This window comes from Schistocerca americana, chromosome 1 (assembly GCF_021461395.2).
Source record: "Schistocerca americana isolate TAMUIC-IGC-003095 chromosome 1, iqSchAmer2.1, whole genome shotgun sequence".
In the NCBI taxonomy this organism is placed as follows: domain Eukaryota; kingdom Metazoa; phylum Arthropoda; class Insecta; order Orthoptera; family Acrididae; genus Schistocerca; species Schistocerca americana.
Window position 1 is genome coordinate 351708119 of NC_060119.1, and position 16400 is coordinate 351724518.

Consider the following 16400-nt stretch of genomic DNA (forward strand, 5'->3'; position numbering starts at 1 on the left):
ATTGCTTCGACAGCGCTATGGAACGAACAAAACATTGAAAGTGGATGCAAACGGACGTAGTTTACTATTCGACTGCTTCTGCGGGACACTAATCACCACCTTTTAAAAGTTCTGTCACAAAATAAGTATCTCAAGTTCGTAACATTTTAGAACGCCACGAATCTAGTAATACTGATCTGTAGCTTAAATAATCAATGTTGACTAAGATTTTCAATTTGCACTGTGCGAAAAAATTGCCACTTTTCCACTAAAAACTGATTCCTTAGAGCTATTGTAGAAATAAATTCTTTTTCCTCCTCTACAAGATGGCAGAATGTACTTCGTCTTCCACATTTTCGTAAATAGGATTGATACACTTATGATTTAGTAGAGAAGCTCACAGAAATAACATAATACAGAAAAAGAAACTAATGATTAATATATTATAAAAGATTTCTTGTCCCTGTGTAGAATGATAAAAAAGATTTTCGCTTACATTTGGACAATGGGCAGCACAGAAGATCGGGCACTTCCGGCGTCTCTTGAAAGTTTACTCGGTTATTTTTCTGGAACTGCGGTCGCAAGCAGTCTGAATTATTGGCTACGAATTTCACTGGCTACAATACTTTTCTGGCAACTCGTAGCACGAGACCTTTCCTCATAATCTAGGTACACAGCTCTAAATTACGCGGACAGGTATCACGTAGTAAATTCGACTACATTCAGACGCACAATGTATCAATGTTAGTCACAGACTAACAAATGACGAGCAGGGAAACACTCTCTTCGTACCATCTTACACAACAAAATCCGACGCCTTCGTGCGATGTTTGTGAAACTTGACGAAGGAATGCTAATATCATGTGGACGCTGCGCACAGATGATCAGTTTACATATTTCCTAGATTGTACTGAAGATCAGCGAATCCTGCAGGATTTAAACAGTTTTTCTTAAATCTGAATAATCTTGTGAAGTTATAGGAAAGGCTCGTTAATGTGATACCACATTCTAAAATAAGTCGCTACACTCCGTCTAGTTTTTGTTACGCCCAGCGATAGCAGCGCCCCATGCGGCCAGCAACCGACACTTCTGAATACCATATCGGGTGAGTGCGAATAATAACGTTTATATTGATTTGTAATATAGTTTTTACAACAGGGAGCGTATGTAGTGATATAAAAATCGACAATAGCTAAAAAATTATACCACATTTGTGATTATTTAATTTCCTAAGGACGCTGGGAAATAGGAAACGGTGCATTGCGGGATTGTTTATTTACGATTCACTCGTAACGCACAGACATTTGTTGAGTAATATCGCTTTCGTTTCATAACAAAAAGCTGTTGGTAAATACCAGAAGAACTGATGACGTTTTACAGAAAGACGTCGTATATCTATCCAATAAAGCGGAGTTTTGTTCGCTATACTTTCAGCCAAATCAGTGAATGTGGAACGAAGGACACCTAGCTTATATGGAATATAATACGCACATTGTTTAACATACCAAATAAGCCAACACAACTGCAGCAAAGGGGAAAATCGCATAGACGTAATAATAAATAGTCAAAAGCAATAAAACTGTTTCCCAACACAGGATAAACAACTTTTGCTAAATCTGGGCCCCAAAGGGCAAGGATCTTCAACACGTAATTACGTTTACAAAAACATTCGTGTATTAGGAAGTCGAATGAAATATAAGAAAGGGCGAATCATTGGACTCCATAAACAATTTTTAAGTGTCAAGGAAAGTACCTGTGGTAATAACAAGAGATAACAACAGAAATATGTGCTTCTCATGCATGAAATGTGTTTATATTCCTTGCTTGCAGTGGAATAAGCTGGCATATCCGGAAGTATTTCTTCATGTAATGAGTTGCAGCTTATGTCACTGAATCAGTGTGATTCGGCTGTTTTTACTCGTATTTCACGATAATTCTTACTTCTTGGTAACTTACGAATGCACGAAACACAAATATATAACTATTTTGTTAATTAAGTGGAAAATAATTACAAACAAACATTATCTTTAAACGGGTGTAAGTACCTGCTCTCACACCGCTGGAAGCGTTAGTGTCGCTTCACCTGTCAAACAGTAACAACTTGCACACCCTAGAGTGTCTTGTCTGTGGCGATACTCATTACAGTGAGCAAACAGAACACTCTTGAGATCCGTCAGTGATGTTTTCGGATACTAGTTCCTGTTAATTCTTTCTCCCTTTCATTTTTAAATTTCGCCAGATCCCCAATGAAAAATTTTATAATAATGTGTCACATTACCAACAACTTTAATCTTGCTACAATTAAGAGCACCTTTCACCCATACTAACACAGACTCGGACTCATTTGTTTTCCGATGATTCCTGGTTCTTATTGCCAACGGCATTGTAGATGCTTAATAAGATGTACCAATATCTCTGTTGTACACCTCACAAATCTGAAATGTCCGATAAACAATAATTGAAAGCTTCAATTTTTTGGTCCTGTCCTCCTCAGTTGCGCGTAATACTACGGTGTGTTGATGATTTTCACTTATGGACCGTTTGACAGCAACTGAATAAAACACAATTACATTGCATTAAAAAAAGCGGTCAGTGCATAGTGCTGTGGAATGCAGAAAAAACAGCAAATTGGCGCTCATAGGAAGAAGAATAAGACCAAAAATGTAACAGGAGCGTAATATGTAAGAAACTGTCTACGCAACCTGCCACTGATGATGCCTTGCAGACAATAAAGGCGAAACGCGTATGGCACTAAAATTGTGTTTTATTCAGTTGCTGTCAGACGGTCCATAAGTGAAAATCATCAACACACCGTAATAATTGAAAGATTGAAGCCCTACCATTTCGTCTTCCTGAAACACAGAAAAACTCAAGACTGTTTCGCAATAATATGATCAAATGGAATGCAAGCCTTTTTAAATTATTAAATGCGAGGTTATAATAGTTAATGCATTACGCATTAGACACAATGAACAATATAGAAAGTGTAATATATTGTCTCAATCATTCTCTGTCTCCTCAAACACTTAGTAATGGCTGTGACATGTAATGATTTTATTGCTCCCTTCGAATAGAAATTTTACGTTATGAAATACTCTAGACGCTCTCTTGTGCAGTTTCAAAACGCATACGACCGCTTTTAGGAATGTTCTTGGATTAAATTGGTAAGAAAAGTGATGTTTTTCGATACTGAAACATGTTGAAAGAAACATTCCAGGAGGAATCGAAACTGTGCGTTTAAGTAGAACCAATACCTTCTCAGACTTGTTCGTTGAGGAGTTTCCCATAGTTCAATAGCCGTGACTGGAAAACAATGGGAAATGAACCAAGCACTTCGTTGACAAGTTCAGTTGAATAACATAAGTATTTTATTGCAACTGTACATCTTCAGTTTCAAATATCCTTTTACACGGTAGTTTTTATACCTCCTAGTGCTTTCGCAGTCCCTGGAACTTCATTCCAGTTCCGTTCTTCTTTGCGTAACGTGTTACATACCGCTAACTTTTGTTCTTCCTATTCCTTTCCCTTTGTATTGGGAGAGGACAGGTTACTCAAGATCGATGCGTTATTGAGGTATTGTTAACCTGACTTTTAATTGTATCCAGTTACAATATATTTTTTGGCTGAGGCATTAAATATTTATTTAGACTGATTTGTGGAAGCCTCTCTGATTTTCGCCTTAAATTCTAGAGGAATCTGCGAAAATACTCGAGCCTAAGTCTACACCCGATGTCAGTGGTACGGAAGTTTCTCACGTCACGATATGCTTGCTGTAAAGTGTGTAAAACGCTGGAGCACACTTGGGAATTACGCATGAGTTCTTATCTCGAGACGAGTTATGTCACACTAGGAGTAAACATTAATATCTTATGTAGCTTTAAGCCTGCGGATGCACGATACAGATGTGGGTTACTAGATGAAAGTACACACTCTAAGCACCAAATTATATCTGGTTACGACCTTCATTAACATGCATTCCCCACCAACTTATAACTTTGTTTCAGGAACATAAAGTATACTCGTGAGGAATTAAGTTAAATATATATTTTTGAGACAGAATACCCCTATCTTTAGGTCGATTGGAATAAGTCGGGCCGGCCGGTGTGGCCGAGCGGTTCTAGGCGCGTCAGTCCGGAACCGCGCGACCGCTACGGTCGCAGGTTCGAATCCTGCCTCGGGCATGGATGTGTGTGATGTCCTTAGGTTAGTTAGGTTTAAGTAGTTCTAAGTTCTAGGGGACTGATGACCTCAGATGTTGAGTCCCATAGTGCTCAGAGCCATTTGAATAAATCGGCGTATAACATGACTACGGAAGTCTTCAAGCCTGATGCTGGCCGCAAGAACTGCGATATGAGTATTTGTTTGTTACCAAGACGAGAATATTCGATGTTCAATCCCTCCGATTTCGTGCAGGCACTGGTCTTGTCACTGGCCACAATATCACGAATGTACACTGAACACCATCTCCGAGGCAAACGGCAACCGCCTGATTCACATAACGATCTAGTGACAGCTATCGCCATCGACTATCATGGATTATAGCAGAGGGATAGCGTAGCCCGGTGGCTGAATGTAATAGGAGCAGCATTTAGTTTAAAAACAATTCAACCCAACATGCGAGACGACTTTAAAAGTTAATTTTACATTATGCTCAATGACCAAGAAGGTACCCTAACAGAAAGCACAAGGAATTAATTACTTTCTTGGTTACAGTGCCTGATTATTGATCATAAGACATCAGGTTCGATCCCCGGCCAGTCCTATGATATCTATCTGTCAGTTATCATTCCTTTCCTTTGTGACAATGTTTTTTAATGCGGAGAGTGCTGAGTTGCAGGATAACTTTTTCCGCGCACACTGCTGCGAGACGTGCAGAAAGAGAGTCAGTGAAGTTCTGGAGGGTTCCGACAGGGATGTGGAGCCACGGCGACTCACGTGCCGTGACCAGCTCCGTCAGGTTTCTCGGTTGACGATACTTGTTGCGAACTGCACGATTGAGGTGGTCCCACAGATTCTCAATTGGGTATAAACCCGGGGAGATTAGTGGCTAGGGGAGCATGGTAAACTCGTTTTGGGCCGGCCGGAGTGACCGTGCGGTTCTAGGCGCTACAGTCTGGAACCGAGCGACCGCTACGGTCGCAGGTTCGAATCCTGCCTCGGGCATGGATGTGTGTGATGTCCTTAGGTTAGTTAGGTTTAATTATTTCTAAGTTCTAGGCGACTGATGACCTCAGAAGTTAAGTCGCATAGTGCTCAGAGGCATTTGAACTATTTTTGAAACTCGTTCTGGTGCTCGGGCCAACGGCCTTGCCGAAGTGGTAACACCGGTTCCCGTCAAATCACCGAAGTTAAGCGCTGTCGGGCTGGGCTAGCACTTGGATGGGTGACCAGCCGGTCTGCCTAGTGCTGTTGGCAAGCGGGGTGCACTCAGCCCTTGTGAGGCAAACTGACGAGCTACTTGACTGAGAAGTAGCGGCTCCAGTCTCGGAAACTGACATACGGCTGGGAGAGTGGTGTGCTGACCACATGCGCCTCCCTATCGGCATCCAATGACGCCTGTGGGCTGAGGATGAAACGGCGGTCGGTCGGTACCTATGGGCCTTCATTGCCTGTTTGGTAGGAGTTTTGTTTCGTTTTTTTTAGTTCTGGTGCTCTCCAAACCATGCACGTACCCTGCGAGCTGTGTGACACGTTGCATTGTCCTGCTGCTAGATACTATCCAGCTGAGGAAAAACAAACTGTATGTAGGGGTGCACAAGGTCCACAACGATAGATGCATACTTTGTTGATCCATTGTGCCTTCGAGAATGACCTGTTCACCAACGGAATGCCACAAAAACATTCTCCAGGCTATAACGCTTCCTCCTCCGGCCTGGACTCTTTATTTTCAGACGTTTTACGCCGTACGTGCCAACAGCCATCTATCCAATGGAATATAAAACGTGATCCATCTGAAAAGATCACTTATCACCACGCAGTGGACGTCCAATTGCGGTACTGGGGCATCCAAATTCCAGTCTCCATCATCGATGAACAGCAATCAGTAAGGGTTCATGAACTATGCAGCAACGATCGCTGAACGGCCGTTGAGGAGACAGTGTTGGTAGTCTCTTGGTTCATCTGGGCGGTCAGCCACTCAATAGTTGCACGTTTGTTCGTCCCTACACGTCTCCACAGCCGTTGTTCTCCCCTGACATCTGCGGCCCGTACGTAGGAAAATGAAACACCTTCAGCCGTCCTTACGATGTCTTTTATTGTATGGCTACCAGTTTCGGTGCTTCAGTGTATCGTCTTCAAGCTTTAGTTGATGCTGAGAGGGTTAACGCCATCCGTATACACGATGTATCAGAGGCCATAATCTATAATTGTTTTTCGCAGGTTATCTGTAGCCGCGATGTTGTCTCTTCAACTATCATCTCAACGGCCCGTGGTGCCCCACAGTTGCCTTGGCGCCGGTTTTGCATAGTTTTTTTTTCTTTATTGATTTTCGATTCCCTCCACCTGGGGAGGGGCGGGCTGATGGCAGCTTAATACGCTGCTCTACAGCCGATAGAAAGTTAAACAAAACAATGGTGAGAGAACAAACAATATAAAAAAGGCGATAAAATGGTGACTTTGATAATAACAGTAAAATGGCGGAAAGTTGCAGAACTTAAAATACAAACATGGTGTTGACGATGCGGATGAAGGCACACAGGAAGGAGACATGCACAATTAAAAAAAAACACGGCGACAGTCTGATTTCTGTTCCCACGAGATAAAAACACAACTAGTGACAGTATGGTGGCTGTTCGCGACACTGACAGGGGACGCACAACATTGAACACTCATTTATAACAGCACTATACAGGTGACACGGCAGCAGATGGGAGGGGGGAGGGCCCGGACCTATGAGGGGGAAAAGAGGGAGGGGGAGGAGAGGAAAATAAAAAAAAGAGGGAGCCGATGGAAGGAGGGAATATAGAAAAGGGGGTGGGCGGACGCGAGAAGGAGGGGGAAAGGCAGTGGAAGGGAGAGGAAAAAGGACTCGGGGTAGAGAAGGGAGGCAAGAGAGGGTAGGTGGGAAAAAAAAACAGAATGAAAGGGGAGGAAGAGGGAGCCCGGGGAAGGACAGAGGAAAAGAGGGGGAGGTGAGGATCAGAGTTGATAGGAGGGATAAATGGAGTGAGAGAGGGCATCATCCGGGAGGGGGAGTCGATGGAAGCCACCTTGGGAAAGGAGATGAAGTGTGTAGAAGTGAAGGGTAGGGGGGACAATGGTGAAGGCGCAGCAGAGGGCGGGGGTTGGAGAGGAGAGGAGCAACCAGGGGATGAGGGGGATCAAGGCAGTGAGAGGTGTAGAGGATGCGGATATGTTCGAGGAAGAGGAGCAGATGGGTTGGTTCAAATGGCTCTGAGCACTATGGGACTTAACTTCTGAGGTCCTCAGTTCCCTAGAACTTAGAACTACTTAAACCTAACTAACCTAAGGACATCACACACGTCCATGCCCGAGGCAGGTTGTGGTCGTGCGGATCCAGACTGTAGTGGCTAGAACCGCTCGGCCACCCCGGCCGGCGAGCAGATGGGGGAAAGGAATCAGGTCGTAGAGGATCCGCATGGGGGACGGGAGGTGTATTTTGTATAGCGCTGTTTCGTCATGCACGGTATACTTTAACCACAGTGGGACGCAAACAGTTTATAAACGTAGCAGTTTCAGAAATGCTTCCACCCTTGGCCCGAAAGCCAATGATCACGCCCTTTTCGATATCAGGTAAATCGCTCCGTATCTGCATTACGACAATGAAAACAACGTTTTTCGCGTTTTCCCTTCACACTTTATATACCTTGCACTGCTACTGCTGCCACCTGGCGTCTGTGTGCGGTCACAGCACGTGGACGTCGGACAAGGCCACATTAATATGACTGGACTGTGTAGTTTACAAGTATGCTGCAAACTACATAATGTGATGAACTTCGTTTCCCAGCAAGGACCCCTTCGGCAGATGATGGAGGTATTTGCTTGTGGGCGTCGACTGGTTGGGATGAAATGAGGCCTCTAATACACCTACTATTTTCTCTCATCGGTGGATGATACAGGACTTACTCTATGCTCATGTGCATGTCCTTCAGGCAACGAGTATCTTCAACAAGACAATTTATCTCTCAGTCGCTCGTATTTGTGTAGGAATTGTTGAGGCAGTGTCATACACATGTCGCTGCCCCAGTTCATTTGAGCACATCTGGATGTCAACGAGTGAGATGCGCGTCTTGGAGACAGTTCCGACAAATTGTGGGCGTCGGTGAATCAGGCACGAAACGCTTCTGGTGTGTCCTGGACCATGCCACGGCGCGTCGGCGATGTCATTATGGCCAAAGGGGGAATTACACGCTAGTAGTTAGGTATCATCGATTCAGCACATCAGAAGTATAGTCGCTAGCTCATAAATGGACGCAACTAAAAATCTAGAACATATGCAAAATAACAAATTGTGTGCAAAGTCCGTATAACATTAGCATTCCTTCTTCAATTTTCACAAAAGCTTGCACGGAGGGTTACGTTTGTTGAATGGGTTTGTTGAATGTGAAGAGGCCACTGGCCAAGACAATGCGCATGTATCTTTGCCTGCTCGTCATTTATTAGCATGTGAATAACGTACATCGATTGTGTATCCGACTTCAGTTGAATACATACCGATGTCTGCCCGCGTAATTTGGTGATATGTACCTAGTGTACGAGGAAAAGTCTCATACGACGAGATGCTGCGAAAATACCGTCGCGTGAGAACTCACTGTTCAACAACTCAGACTACACGCGACTGCAGTTCGAGAAAAATGACCCTGGAAAAGGAGACGCAGCGTTACGAAAGTGCGACGTCTACTCTTGCTGCATATCATCAAAATGCAATCGAAAATTGTTTCAGCATTTTACACGTCTTCAGCCCACGTTTGGAATACTATTAGCTCATGGATGGATGCAAACAACTAGCGACATGATTAGAAGAATTTCATTCCATTTGTGGTTGCAGCAGCAATGATTAAAGGAACATCTGCATCTGATTCTCTGCTCTAAAACAGACAGCAAATACCAATTTTCGAGTCTGATGAATGAAGAGGGAGACGGGCCAGGATTGTCTAATTATAGACGTTCTTTCTTCGAAAGTTGCCTGTGTAGAGCTTGTTGTTTGATTCAGAGGCTGTAATCTTAGGAAACAATTTTACTTGTCAAGGAACAACGCTTGTACGACACGAAGCATCCAAAAGTCACGTACGTCATGGACCAAATGCGTCCTTGGAAAGTACCAGAACTGGAAAAGTAACATGCTGGACCCCACCCCGAGCCATCGCTGTTACTGAAGGCAGGAGGCAGGAAGTCTGACGCGTTATGTTTCCTGTAGTACTCGCTACATAGAAACCTAACTTGTTTATGGAGACAAAGGGAACAATTGTCCTTGACGAATGTTCTGCGTTTTTGGAGCAGATCAGATGTTTAGAGTCTGTTGTCCTATTGCCGGTGCTCTGCGTGTGAATCAAAAGGTAAATTCAAAAATCGGATTTTCGACATTCTTACCGAGCTCTGAAGTCACTTGCTTGAGTTAACTTTATGGAATTCAGTTCTTGAGTTCTCTACGAATCAAATCAATGAAGTTTGGTCTTCCTCCACTATTACTTTTTGGTTGGGATGTATTCTCATGAGTCGTATTTACCGGTATCGGTCTGGATCACTGTTCCCCTCACTACACCTAATAAATTTAAGAGTCACTAATAACTAATTCCGAACACTCAGCAATAGAATAACCTGTCGCTGATGGAAGTTTGTCATATTGAGTCACTCTCTTTTCTCAATTTGCTACAACGAAAAGCAAATGTTCTGCTTGTCTGGAATATAAGAAGATTGCTACGGAGCACTGCTGACCAATGTTAATGGCTTCACTTGCTTGGGATGAGACGGGGATCTAAACACGTGTCTGCCCATCTCTTTAAAGTTTCAGTTTCTTTTTCTTAAATCAATTGAGACAAATTCTGATTTTCAGCTTCATTCTCGTTCAGTCTAAGCTGGACACCGACGAATACCTCTCTACAAAAAGATACTGTGTTCATGGAAATATCAATGTTCACGGAAATACCAACTACTTAACGGCAGCGCGGTTTCATTTGTCACTTAGATAAATCTCATTTATCGATCCGTCTCAATTCCACATTTTTAATTAGATTGCTTGTTTCGATCAGTCAGGATCGTCTTCGGGTCTAAGTAGTTGCGTCAGCAACCCGTCTTGTCTACTCAGAACCACATATCAGTGTGTAATATATACTATATTACAAAGCTTTGCACATGTCGGACTGTGCAAAGGAAAACTGGTATTTTATCAGTAATTTGTATTCTACCTAACACACTATATTTCATGTAACACTTCATTCTTGGAAGATCCATATTTCATTTTTGTCGAAGTGTTTTACAATATTTATCAGTTCTTCTCCTCAGATATCTTCTCCAAAGAACAGGATACATCCATTGAGTCGCCATCAGTGTGAGAGACCGAACATATGCGGACGCACTTGTCTGCTGTGACGTAACATTGATTCAGCTGTCAGTTGGGATATAATCTGCTCTATGTTGACTCAGCGCTTGCAAAGTCAACGCTCAATAAGATATCGTCGGAAACGTGCGCTGACTAACAGCTGCGTAGTGTCGTGCCTCAAAAATTTGCAGTGAGATAAATATCGGCGGAAATAAACTGACAGCTGCGTACTAAGAGTCCACGGTCTCGAGAACACACGTCTCCACAAACCTAGCATCGAGATTGAAATCGCTGCAAGGCGGATGGTGATCCTTTTTCTATAAATTGCTGTTAAAATTCCAAAATTCTGTATTCAAAATAGACTCAAAAGTCTGTTCGCCATGTCAGATATGTTGACTGTCGATTATTACACTACAATATGAGAAACCAGGGTGGCGGTATGGTATGTTGCAACACATATTGAGAAAATCATCGACGATACACTTTTTCACGCACGCACGTACACGCACACACACACACACACACACACACACACACACACAACAAGTCTTCAAGAGTTTCTGGCTGAAATGGACCGTTCCAGAAATAAAAGTAGCTTCCATCGCCTTTTCAGAGGTACAGTCTGTGACTAGAGAAGTATGATAGTTGGATGACACTCAGGAACAGAAGGACGTAGAAAAAAATAGGGAGCAGTTACCTGTGTATTGTTAAACGTAAGCCTCTCAAAAGAATAAAGGGAAAATGTGTATGAATGTCCGATACGTTGGGTCTATATTGATATAGGCGGTACCTGTGGAATTATTGCACTGCTTTAGATCTTCGCTTTCAATGTATGTAACTACTAAAGCCATTCGCCATCAGTCGTGCTCTGTTGCCAGTATCAAGTGACCCCTCACAAGGAAGTTATTACCAGTGGCCCAATGTTCGCTAGTGAGGTACACTGGCGGCAGCTCCCGTTTGTGGACGTTATATACAACCAAGCACATGTAACGGGACATTTTAATGCAGTGTAAGTTGCAAATGCAGTCTGTTTCACCCAAGAAGTACGGATTCTCCGTCGCGTTGCTGCATATGCCAATATGTCAACAGCTGTCTTCCAGAGGTTTTGGACACGCTACAGGGAGGCAGGCCGGTGCAGAAAGCGAGTTCGACAATGTCGTTGACGTTTTACAGCCCCACGTGAAGACCTATATCTGACCATCTCAGCGTTGCGGCATCGTACGGCTATCGCAAGAGCACTGCAAGACGATCTCAGAAGAGCCACTGGAGCCGCTGTGTTCGATCAGACTCTAAGAAACAGGTTACGAGAAATCACCTTTCAACCCAGACGCACTGTTCGAGTGCCCCGCTTGACACGGCAACTCGCAGCTCGCCTACAGTTCTGCTGTTCCCCCTGGCAGTTGTCACTGGAGAAACGTATCATTCACAGACGGTTTTTGGAGAACATGGTTGTGGAGATGAAGCAGCGATTTGTATGATTAATCAATTATTCAAGAACAGTCTTAATCGCATTTATTATTATTATACCGTCAACCGGTTTCAACCCGACGTTGGGGTCATCTTCTGGGCGTTTACACCATTGGTCGACTGCTGGTGGTGTCACTCGTGTCTACATAACAGCAGGAAACTATCAGACAGGAGTGACACCACCAGCAGTCGACCAGAAGATGACCCCAACGTCGGGTTGAAACCGGTTGGCGGTATAATAATAATAAATGCGATTATGTTTTTTTAACAATTGATTCACAACGAGTCTAGATTTGCTCTGACATGTGTTCATGTGGGCAAGCGATACCTACCGAATATTGTCCAGGGAGTCGACATATTCGGCCGAGGTTATGTGTTGGTATAGGTAGGCACCAGTTTTGACAGCCGTACGAATCTGGTCGTTGCCCATGGGCGCCTAACAACCAGGCATTACATCAAACAGATCCTGTTGGACGATGTGGTGCCTGCTGCATATGGTCGTGGCCCTTAATTCATTCTCAACTATGAAAATTCCAGGGTCGATGTGGCGGGAGGCACCAGGGATGTCTTATGAAGCCTGGACATTAAAGCAATGGAAGAGCCAGTAGTGAGTCCCGACCTAAACCCCCTCCAGCATGTGTGAGACATGCCTGACAGACGTCTTCATGGTGGTCCCGTTCCACTACAGACCCCCAAAGAACTCTCAATGGCTCTCGTTGAAAAATGGGAATGGATACCACAGACTGATGTCCGGAACATGACACGTAGGTGTCAGATAATGATAAACGCTCTCGGAGAGCACACGTATTATTGCAGCTCTCGAAGTCCAATCAAAAGCATCCGAGCGGTTCTAAGTGCTACAGTCTGGAACCGCGCGACCTTCACGGTCGCAGGTTCGAATCCTGCCTCGGGCATGGATGTGTGTGTTGTCCATAGGTTAGTTAGGTTTAAGTAGTTCGACGTTCTAGGGGACTGATGACCTGAGAAGTTAAGTCCCATAGTGCTCAGAGCCATTTTTTTGACTGTTTCCACTTTGTTTTTCACACCTGTTAGTGACTTCAGTTCTTGTTATGTAAAAGAACGAGGATGCAATAATGTTTCGTTGTGTAGCTCATTTCTGATAGATAAGAGTATAATTTGGTAGAATATTCAATCCTCAATTACAGCGCAATAGAGTATGACTGACTCCCAGGGTCATGTTCCCCTAATTCTTTTGAGCTGTGTATGTACCTCAACTTAATGATCGTCATTCTTAAGCAAACCACAGATATTTGCAATTCTTTCTAGATTTTTCAACAGTTTACTATCAACAAGAACATCAACTGCGAGGACTCATGGAGGTTATTAAGATTCACTAAGTCTACGATCTGTAAGCCATGTGGTATTTCTTTAGCTTCTGCCACACACCGCCAGGTGACTTGCAGAGTTCTGATGTAGATATAAATGTCATGGATGATGTCACGGAAAACTCTGTAATCACGCGAAGACTGATTTGTTCCTCAAAATCCTGCGCCTTACAAATGTACTGCGATCTTGAAATATAAAACAATGTGTGTGGCTAAAGCTGCCAACTGAAGAGTTTCATAGACAGAGTTCCGCTCTACCAAAAGTACAGTTCGGTAGCTTTGGTAAACTACATAAAAGACATAGTAAATGATATTGATAGTATTGATGGGAAAAGAAACATAAATGGATGTGTAAGAGAAAAAATGGGAACAGACGACTTCCGTTTGTTTTTTGTGTTTTTGTTTGTTTTGCGTATAATTAGAACCGACGTCACTCAGTGTTAGTCCATGGTATATTTTATAGCCTTAAAGAATATAAATCGCCTTTTACAAGTAATAAAATTTAGTTGATCGCATAACTTCTGCGCTTTTATGTACCCAAAGCAATTACTTTTGATGCAAGAATAACTTACATGCACAAAAATAAATAAAATATGTACATAATTATTGTTGTTATTTTATATTGAGTAGCATATTCGTCATGATGATCAAACGCAAGAGATGGTTCAAATGGCTCTGAGCACTATGGGACTTAACTTCTGAGGTCATCAGTACCCTAGAACGTAGAACTACTTAAACCTAACTAACCTAAGGACATCACACACATCCAAGCCCGAGGCAGGATTCGAGCCTGCGACCGTAGCGGTCGCGCTGTTCCAGGCTGTAGCGCCTAGACCAGCTCGGCCACCACGGCCGGCAAAGGCAAGAGTTTCCTGTTATTATTGATTAATGGGAAAGCTGTTTATGAATGACAGAAATATATTTTATATAAGTTCAATGAAGTATTGAAGTGACGTTTGATATATTTTTGTGTTGCGGCTTTTTTTTTACCCTTTTGTTGACGAAATTGCGTTTTCTACTCTGTATGAAAAATCCGTAATGTTTTCTTTATTTTTGCTACAGCATCCCTCTGTTTTACGTTGCAAATCAACAATTTTCGAATAAAACCTGAATTCAACTTTGACAATTTCGGTTTTGTTATAAATACTGTGTATTGTTATGTCCTTAACATCGGTTTGTTGCAGGATTCTCGAACGTATTTTCAGTTGGAATATACTGAATTTCCTTGAGACAGAGAAGTTGCTGTCCATGCATCAGCACGGCTTTAGAAAGCATCGCTCCTGTGAAACGCAACTCGCCCTTTTTTCGCATGATATCTTGCAAGCCATGGGTGAAGGGTATCAGACAGATGCCATTTTCCTAGACTTCCGGAAAGCGTTTGACTCGGTGCCCCACTGCAGACTCCTAACTAAGGTACGAGCATATGGGATTGGTTCCCAAGTATGTGAGTGGCTCGAAGACTTCTTAAGTAATAGAACCCAGTACGTTGTCCTCGATGGTGAGTGTTCATCGGAGGTGAGGGTATCATCTGGAGTACCCCAGGGAAGTGTGGTAGGTCCGCTGTTGATTTCTATCTACATAAATGGTCTTTTGGATAGGGTGGATAGCAATGTGCGGCTGTTTGCTGTTGATGCTGTGGTGTACGGGAAGGTGTCGTCGTTCAGTGACTGTAGGAGGATACAAGATGACTTGGACAGGATTTGTGATTGGTGTAAAGAATGGCATCTAACTCTAAATATAGATAAATGTAAATTAATGCAGATGAATAGGAAAAAGAATCCCATAATGTTTGAATACTCCATTAATAGTGTAGCGCTTGACACAGTCACGTCGATTAAATATTTGGGCGTAACATTGCAGAGCGATATGAAGTGAGACAAGCATGTAATGGCAGTTGTGGGGAAGACGGATAGTCGTCTTCAGTTCATTGGTAGAATTTTGGGAAGATGTGGTTCATCTGTAAAGGAGACTGCTTATAAAACACTAATACGACCTATTCTTGAGTACTGCTCGAGCGTTTGGGATCCCCATCAGGTCGGATTGAGGGAGGACATAGAAGCAATTCAGAGGCGGGATGCTAGATTTGTTACTGCTAGGTTTGATCATCACGCGAGTGTTACGGAAATGCTTCAGGAATTCGGGTGGGAGTCTCTAGAGGAAAGGAAGCGTTCTTTTCGTGAATCGCTACTGAGTAAATTTAGAGAACCAGCATTTGAGGCTGACTGCAGTACAATTTTACTGCCGCCAACTTACATTTCGCGGAAAGACCACAAAGATAAGATAAGAGAGATTAGGGCTCGTACAGAGGCATATAGGCAGTCATTTTTCCCTCGTTCTGTTTGGGAGTGGAACAGGGAGAGAAGATGCTAGTTGTGGTACGAGATACCCTCCGCCACGCACCGTATGGTGGATTGCGGAGTATGTATGGAGATGTAGAAGTGCCGAGTGGTCTAAGGCGCTGCATTCATGGACTATGCGGCTGGTCGCGGCGGAGGTTCGAGTCCTGTCTCGGGCATGAGTGGGTGTGTTTGTCCTTAGGATAATTTAGGTTAAGCAGTGTGTAAGCTTAGGGACTGATCACCTTAGCAGTCAAGTCTCATAAGATTTCAAACACATTTGAACTTTTTTTTTATTGTTAAGTAACAGACAAGACTACTATATAGAAAAATGTCATATAGGTTTCCCAGCCCTTTATATATATATATATATATATATATATATATATATATATATATATATATATATATATATATATATATATCCCACTTAGTTTCCAGGCTGTCCACTGCTTCCGGTTTTTAGGGTAATCTAGTGACACATTGATAGCATACGGAAAGAAAGCGATCGTTATGCAGTAACAGCCGATAGGTATGCAATACACCTAACGTACAAAATGGTCCAAATGGCTCTGAGCACTATGGGACTTAACATCTGTGGTCATCAGTCACCTAGAACTTAGAACTACTTAAACCTAACCAACCTAATAACATCACACACATCCATGCCCGAGGCAGGATTCGAACCTGCGACCGCAGCGGTCACGCGGTTCCAGACTGAAGCCCCTAGAACCGCACGGCCACAGCGGCCGGCCTAACGTACAGGTACCGCGG

The 16400-nt window shown here is 43.2% G+C and overlaps 1 protein-coding gene and 1 pseudogene across 1 annotated transcript in view; one reads left to right on the top strand and one right to left on the bottom strand.

Annotated features, from left to right (window-relative positions):
- Positions 1-16400, bottom strand: part of LOC124599639 (peroxisomal acyl-coenzyme A oxidase 3) — a 187754-nt gene that overhangs the window by 158280 nt on the left and 13074 nt on the right. The window lies entirely within an intron of this gene.
- On the top strand, positions 5277-5394 carry LOC124559664 (annotated as a pseudogene).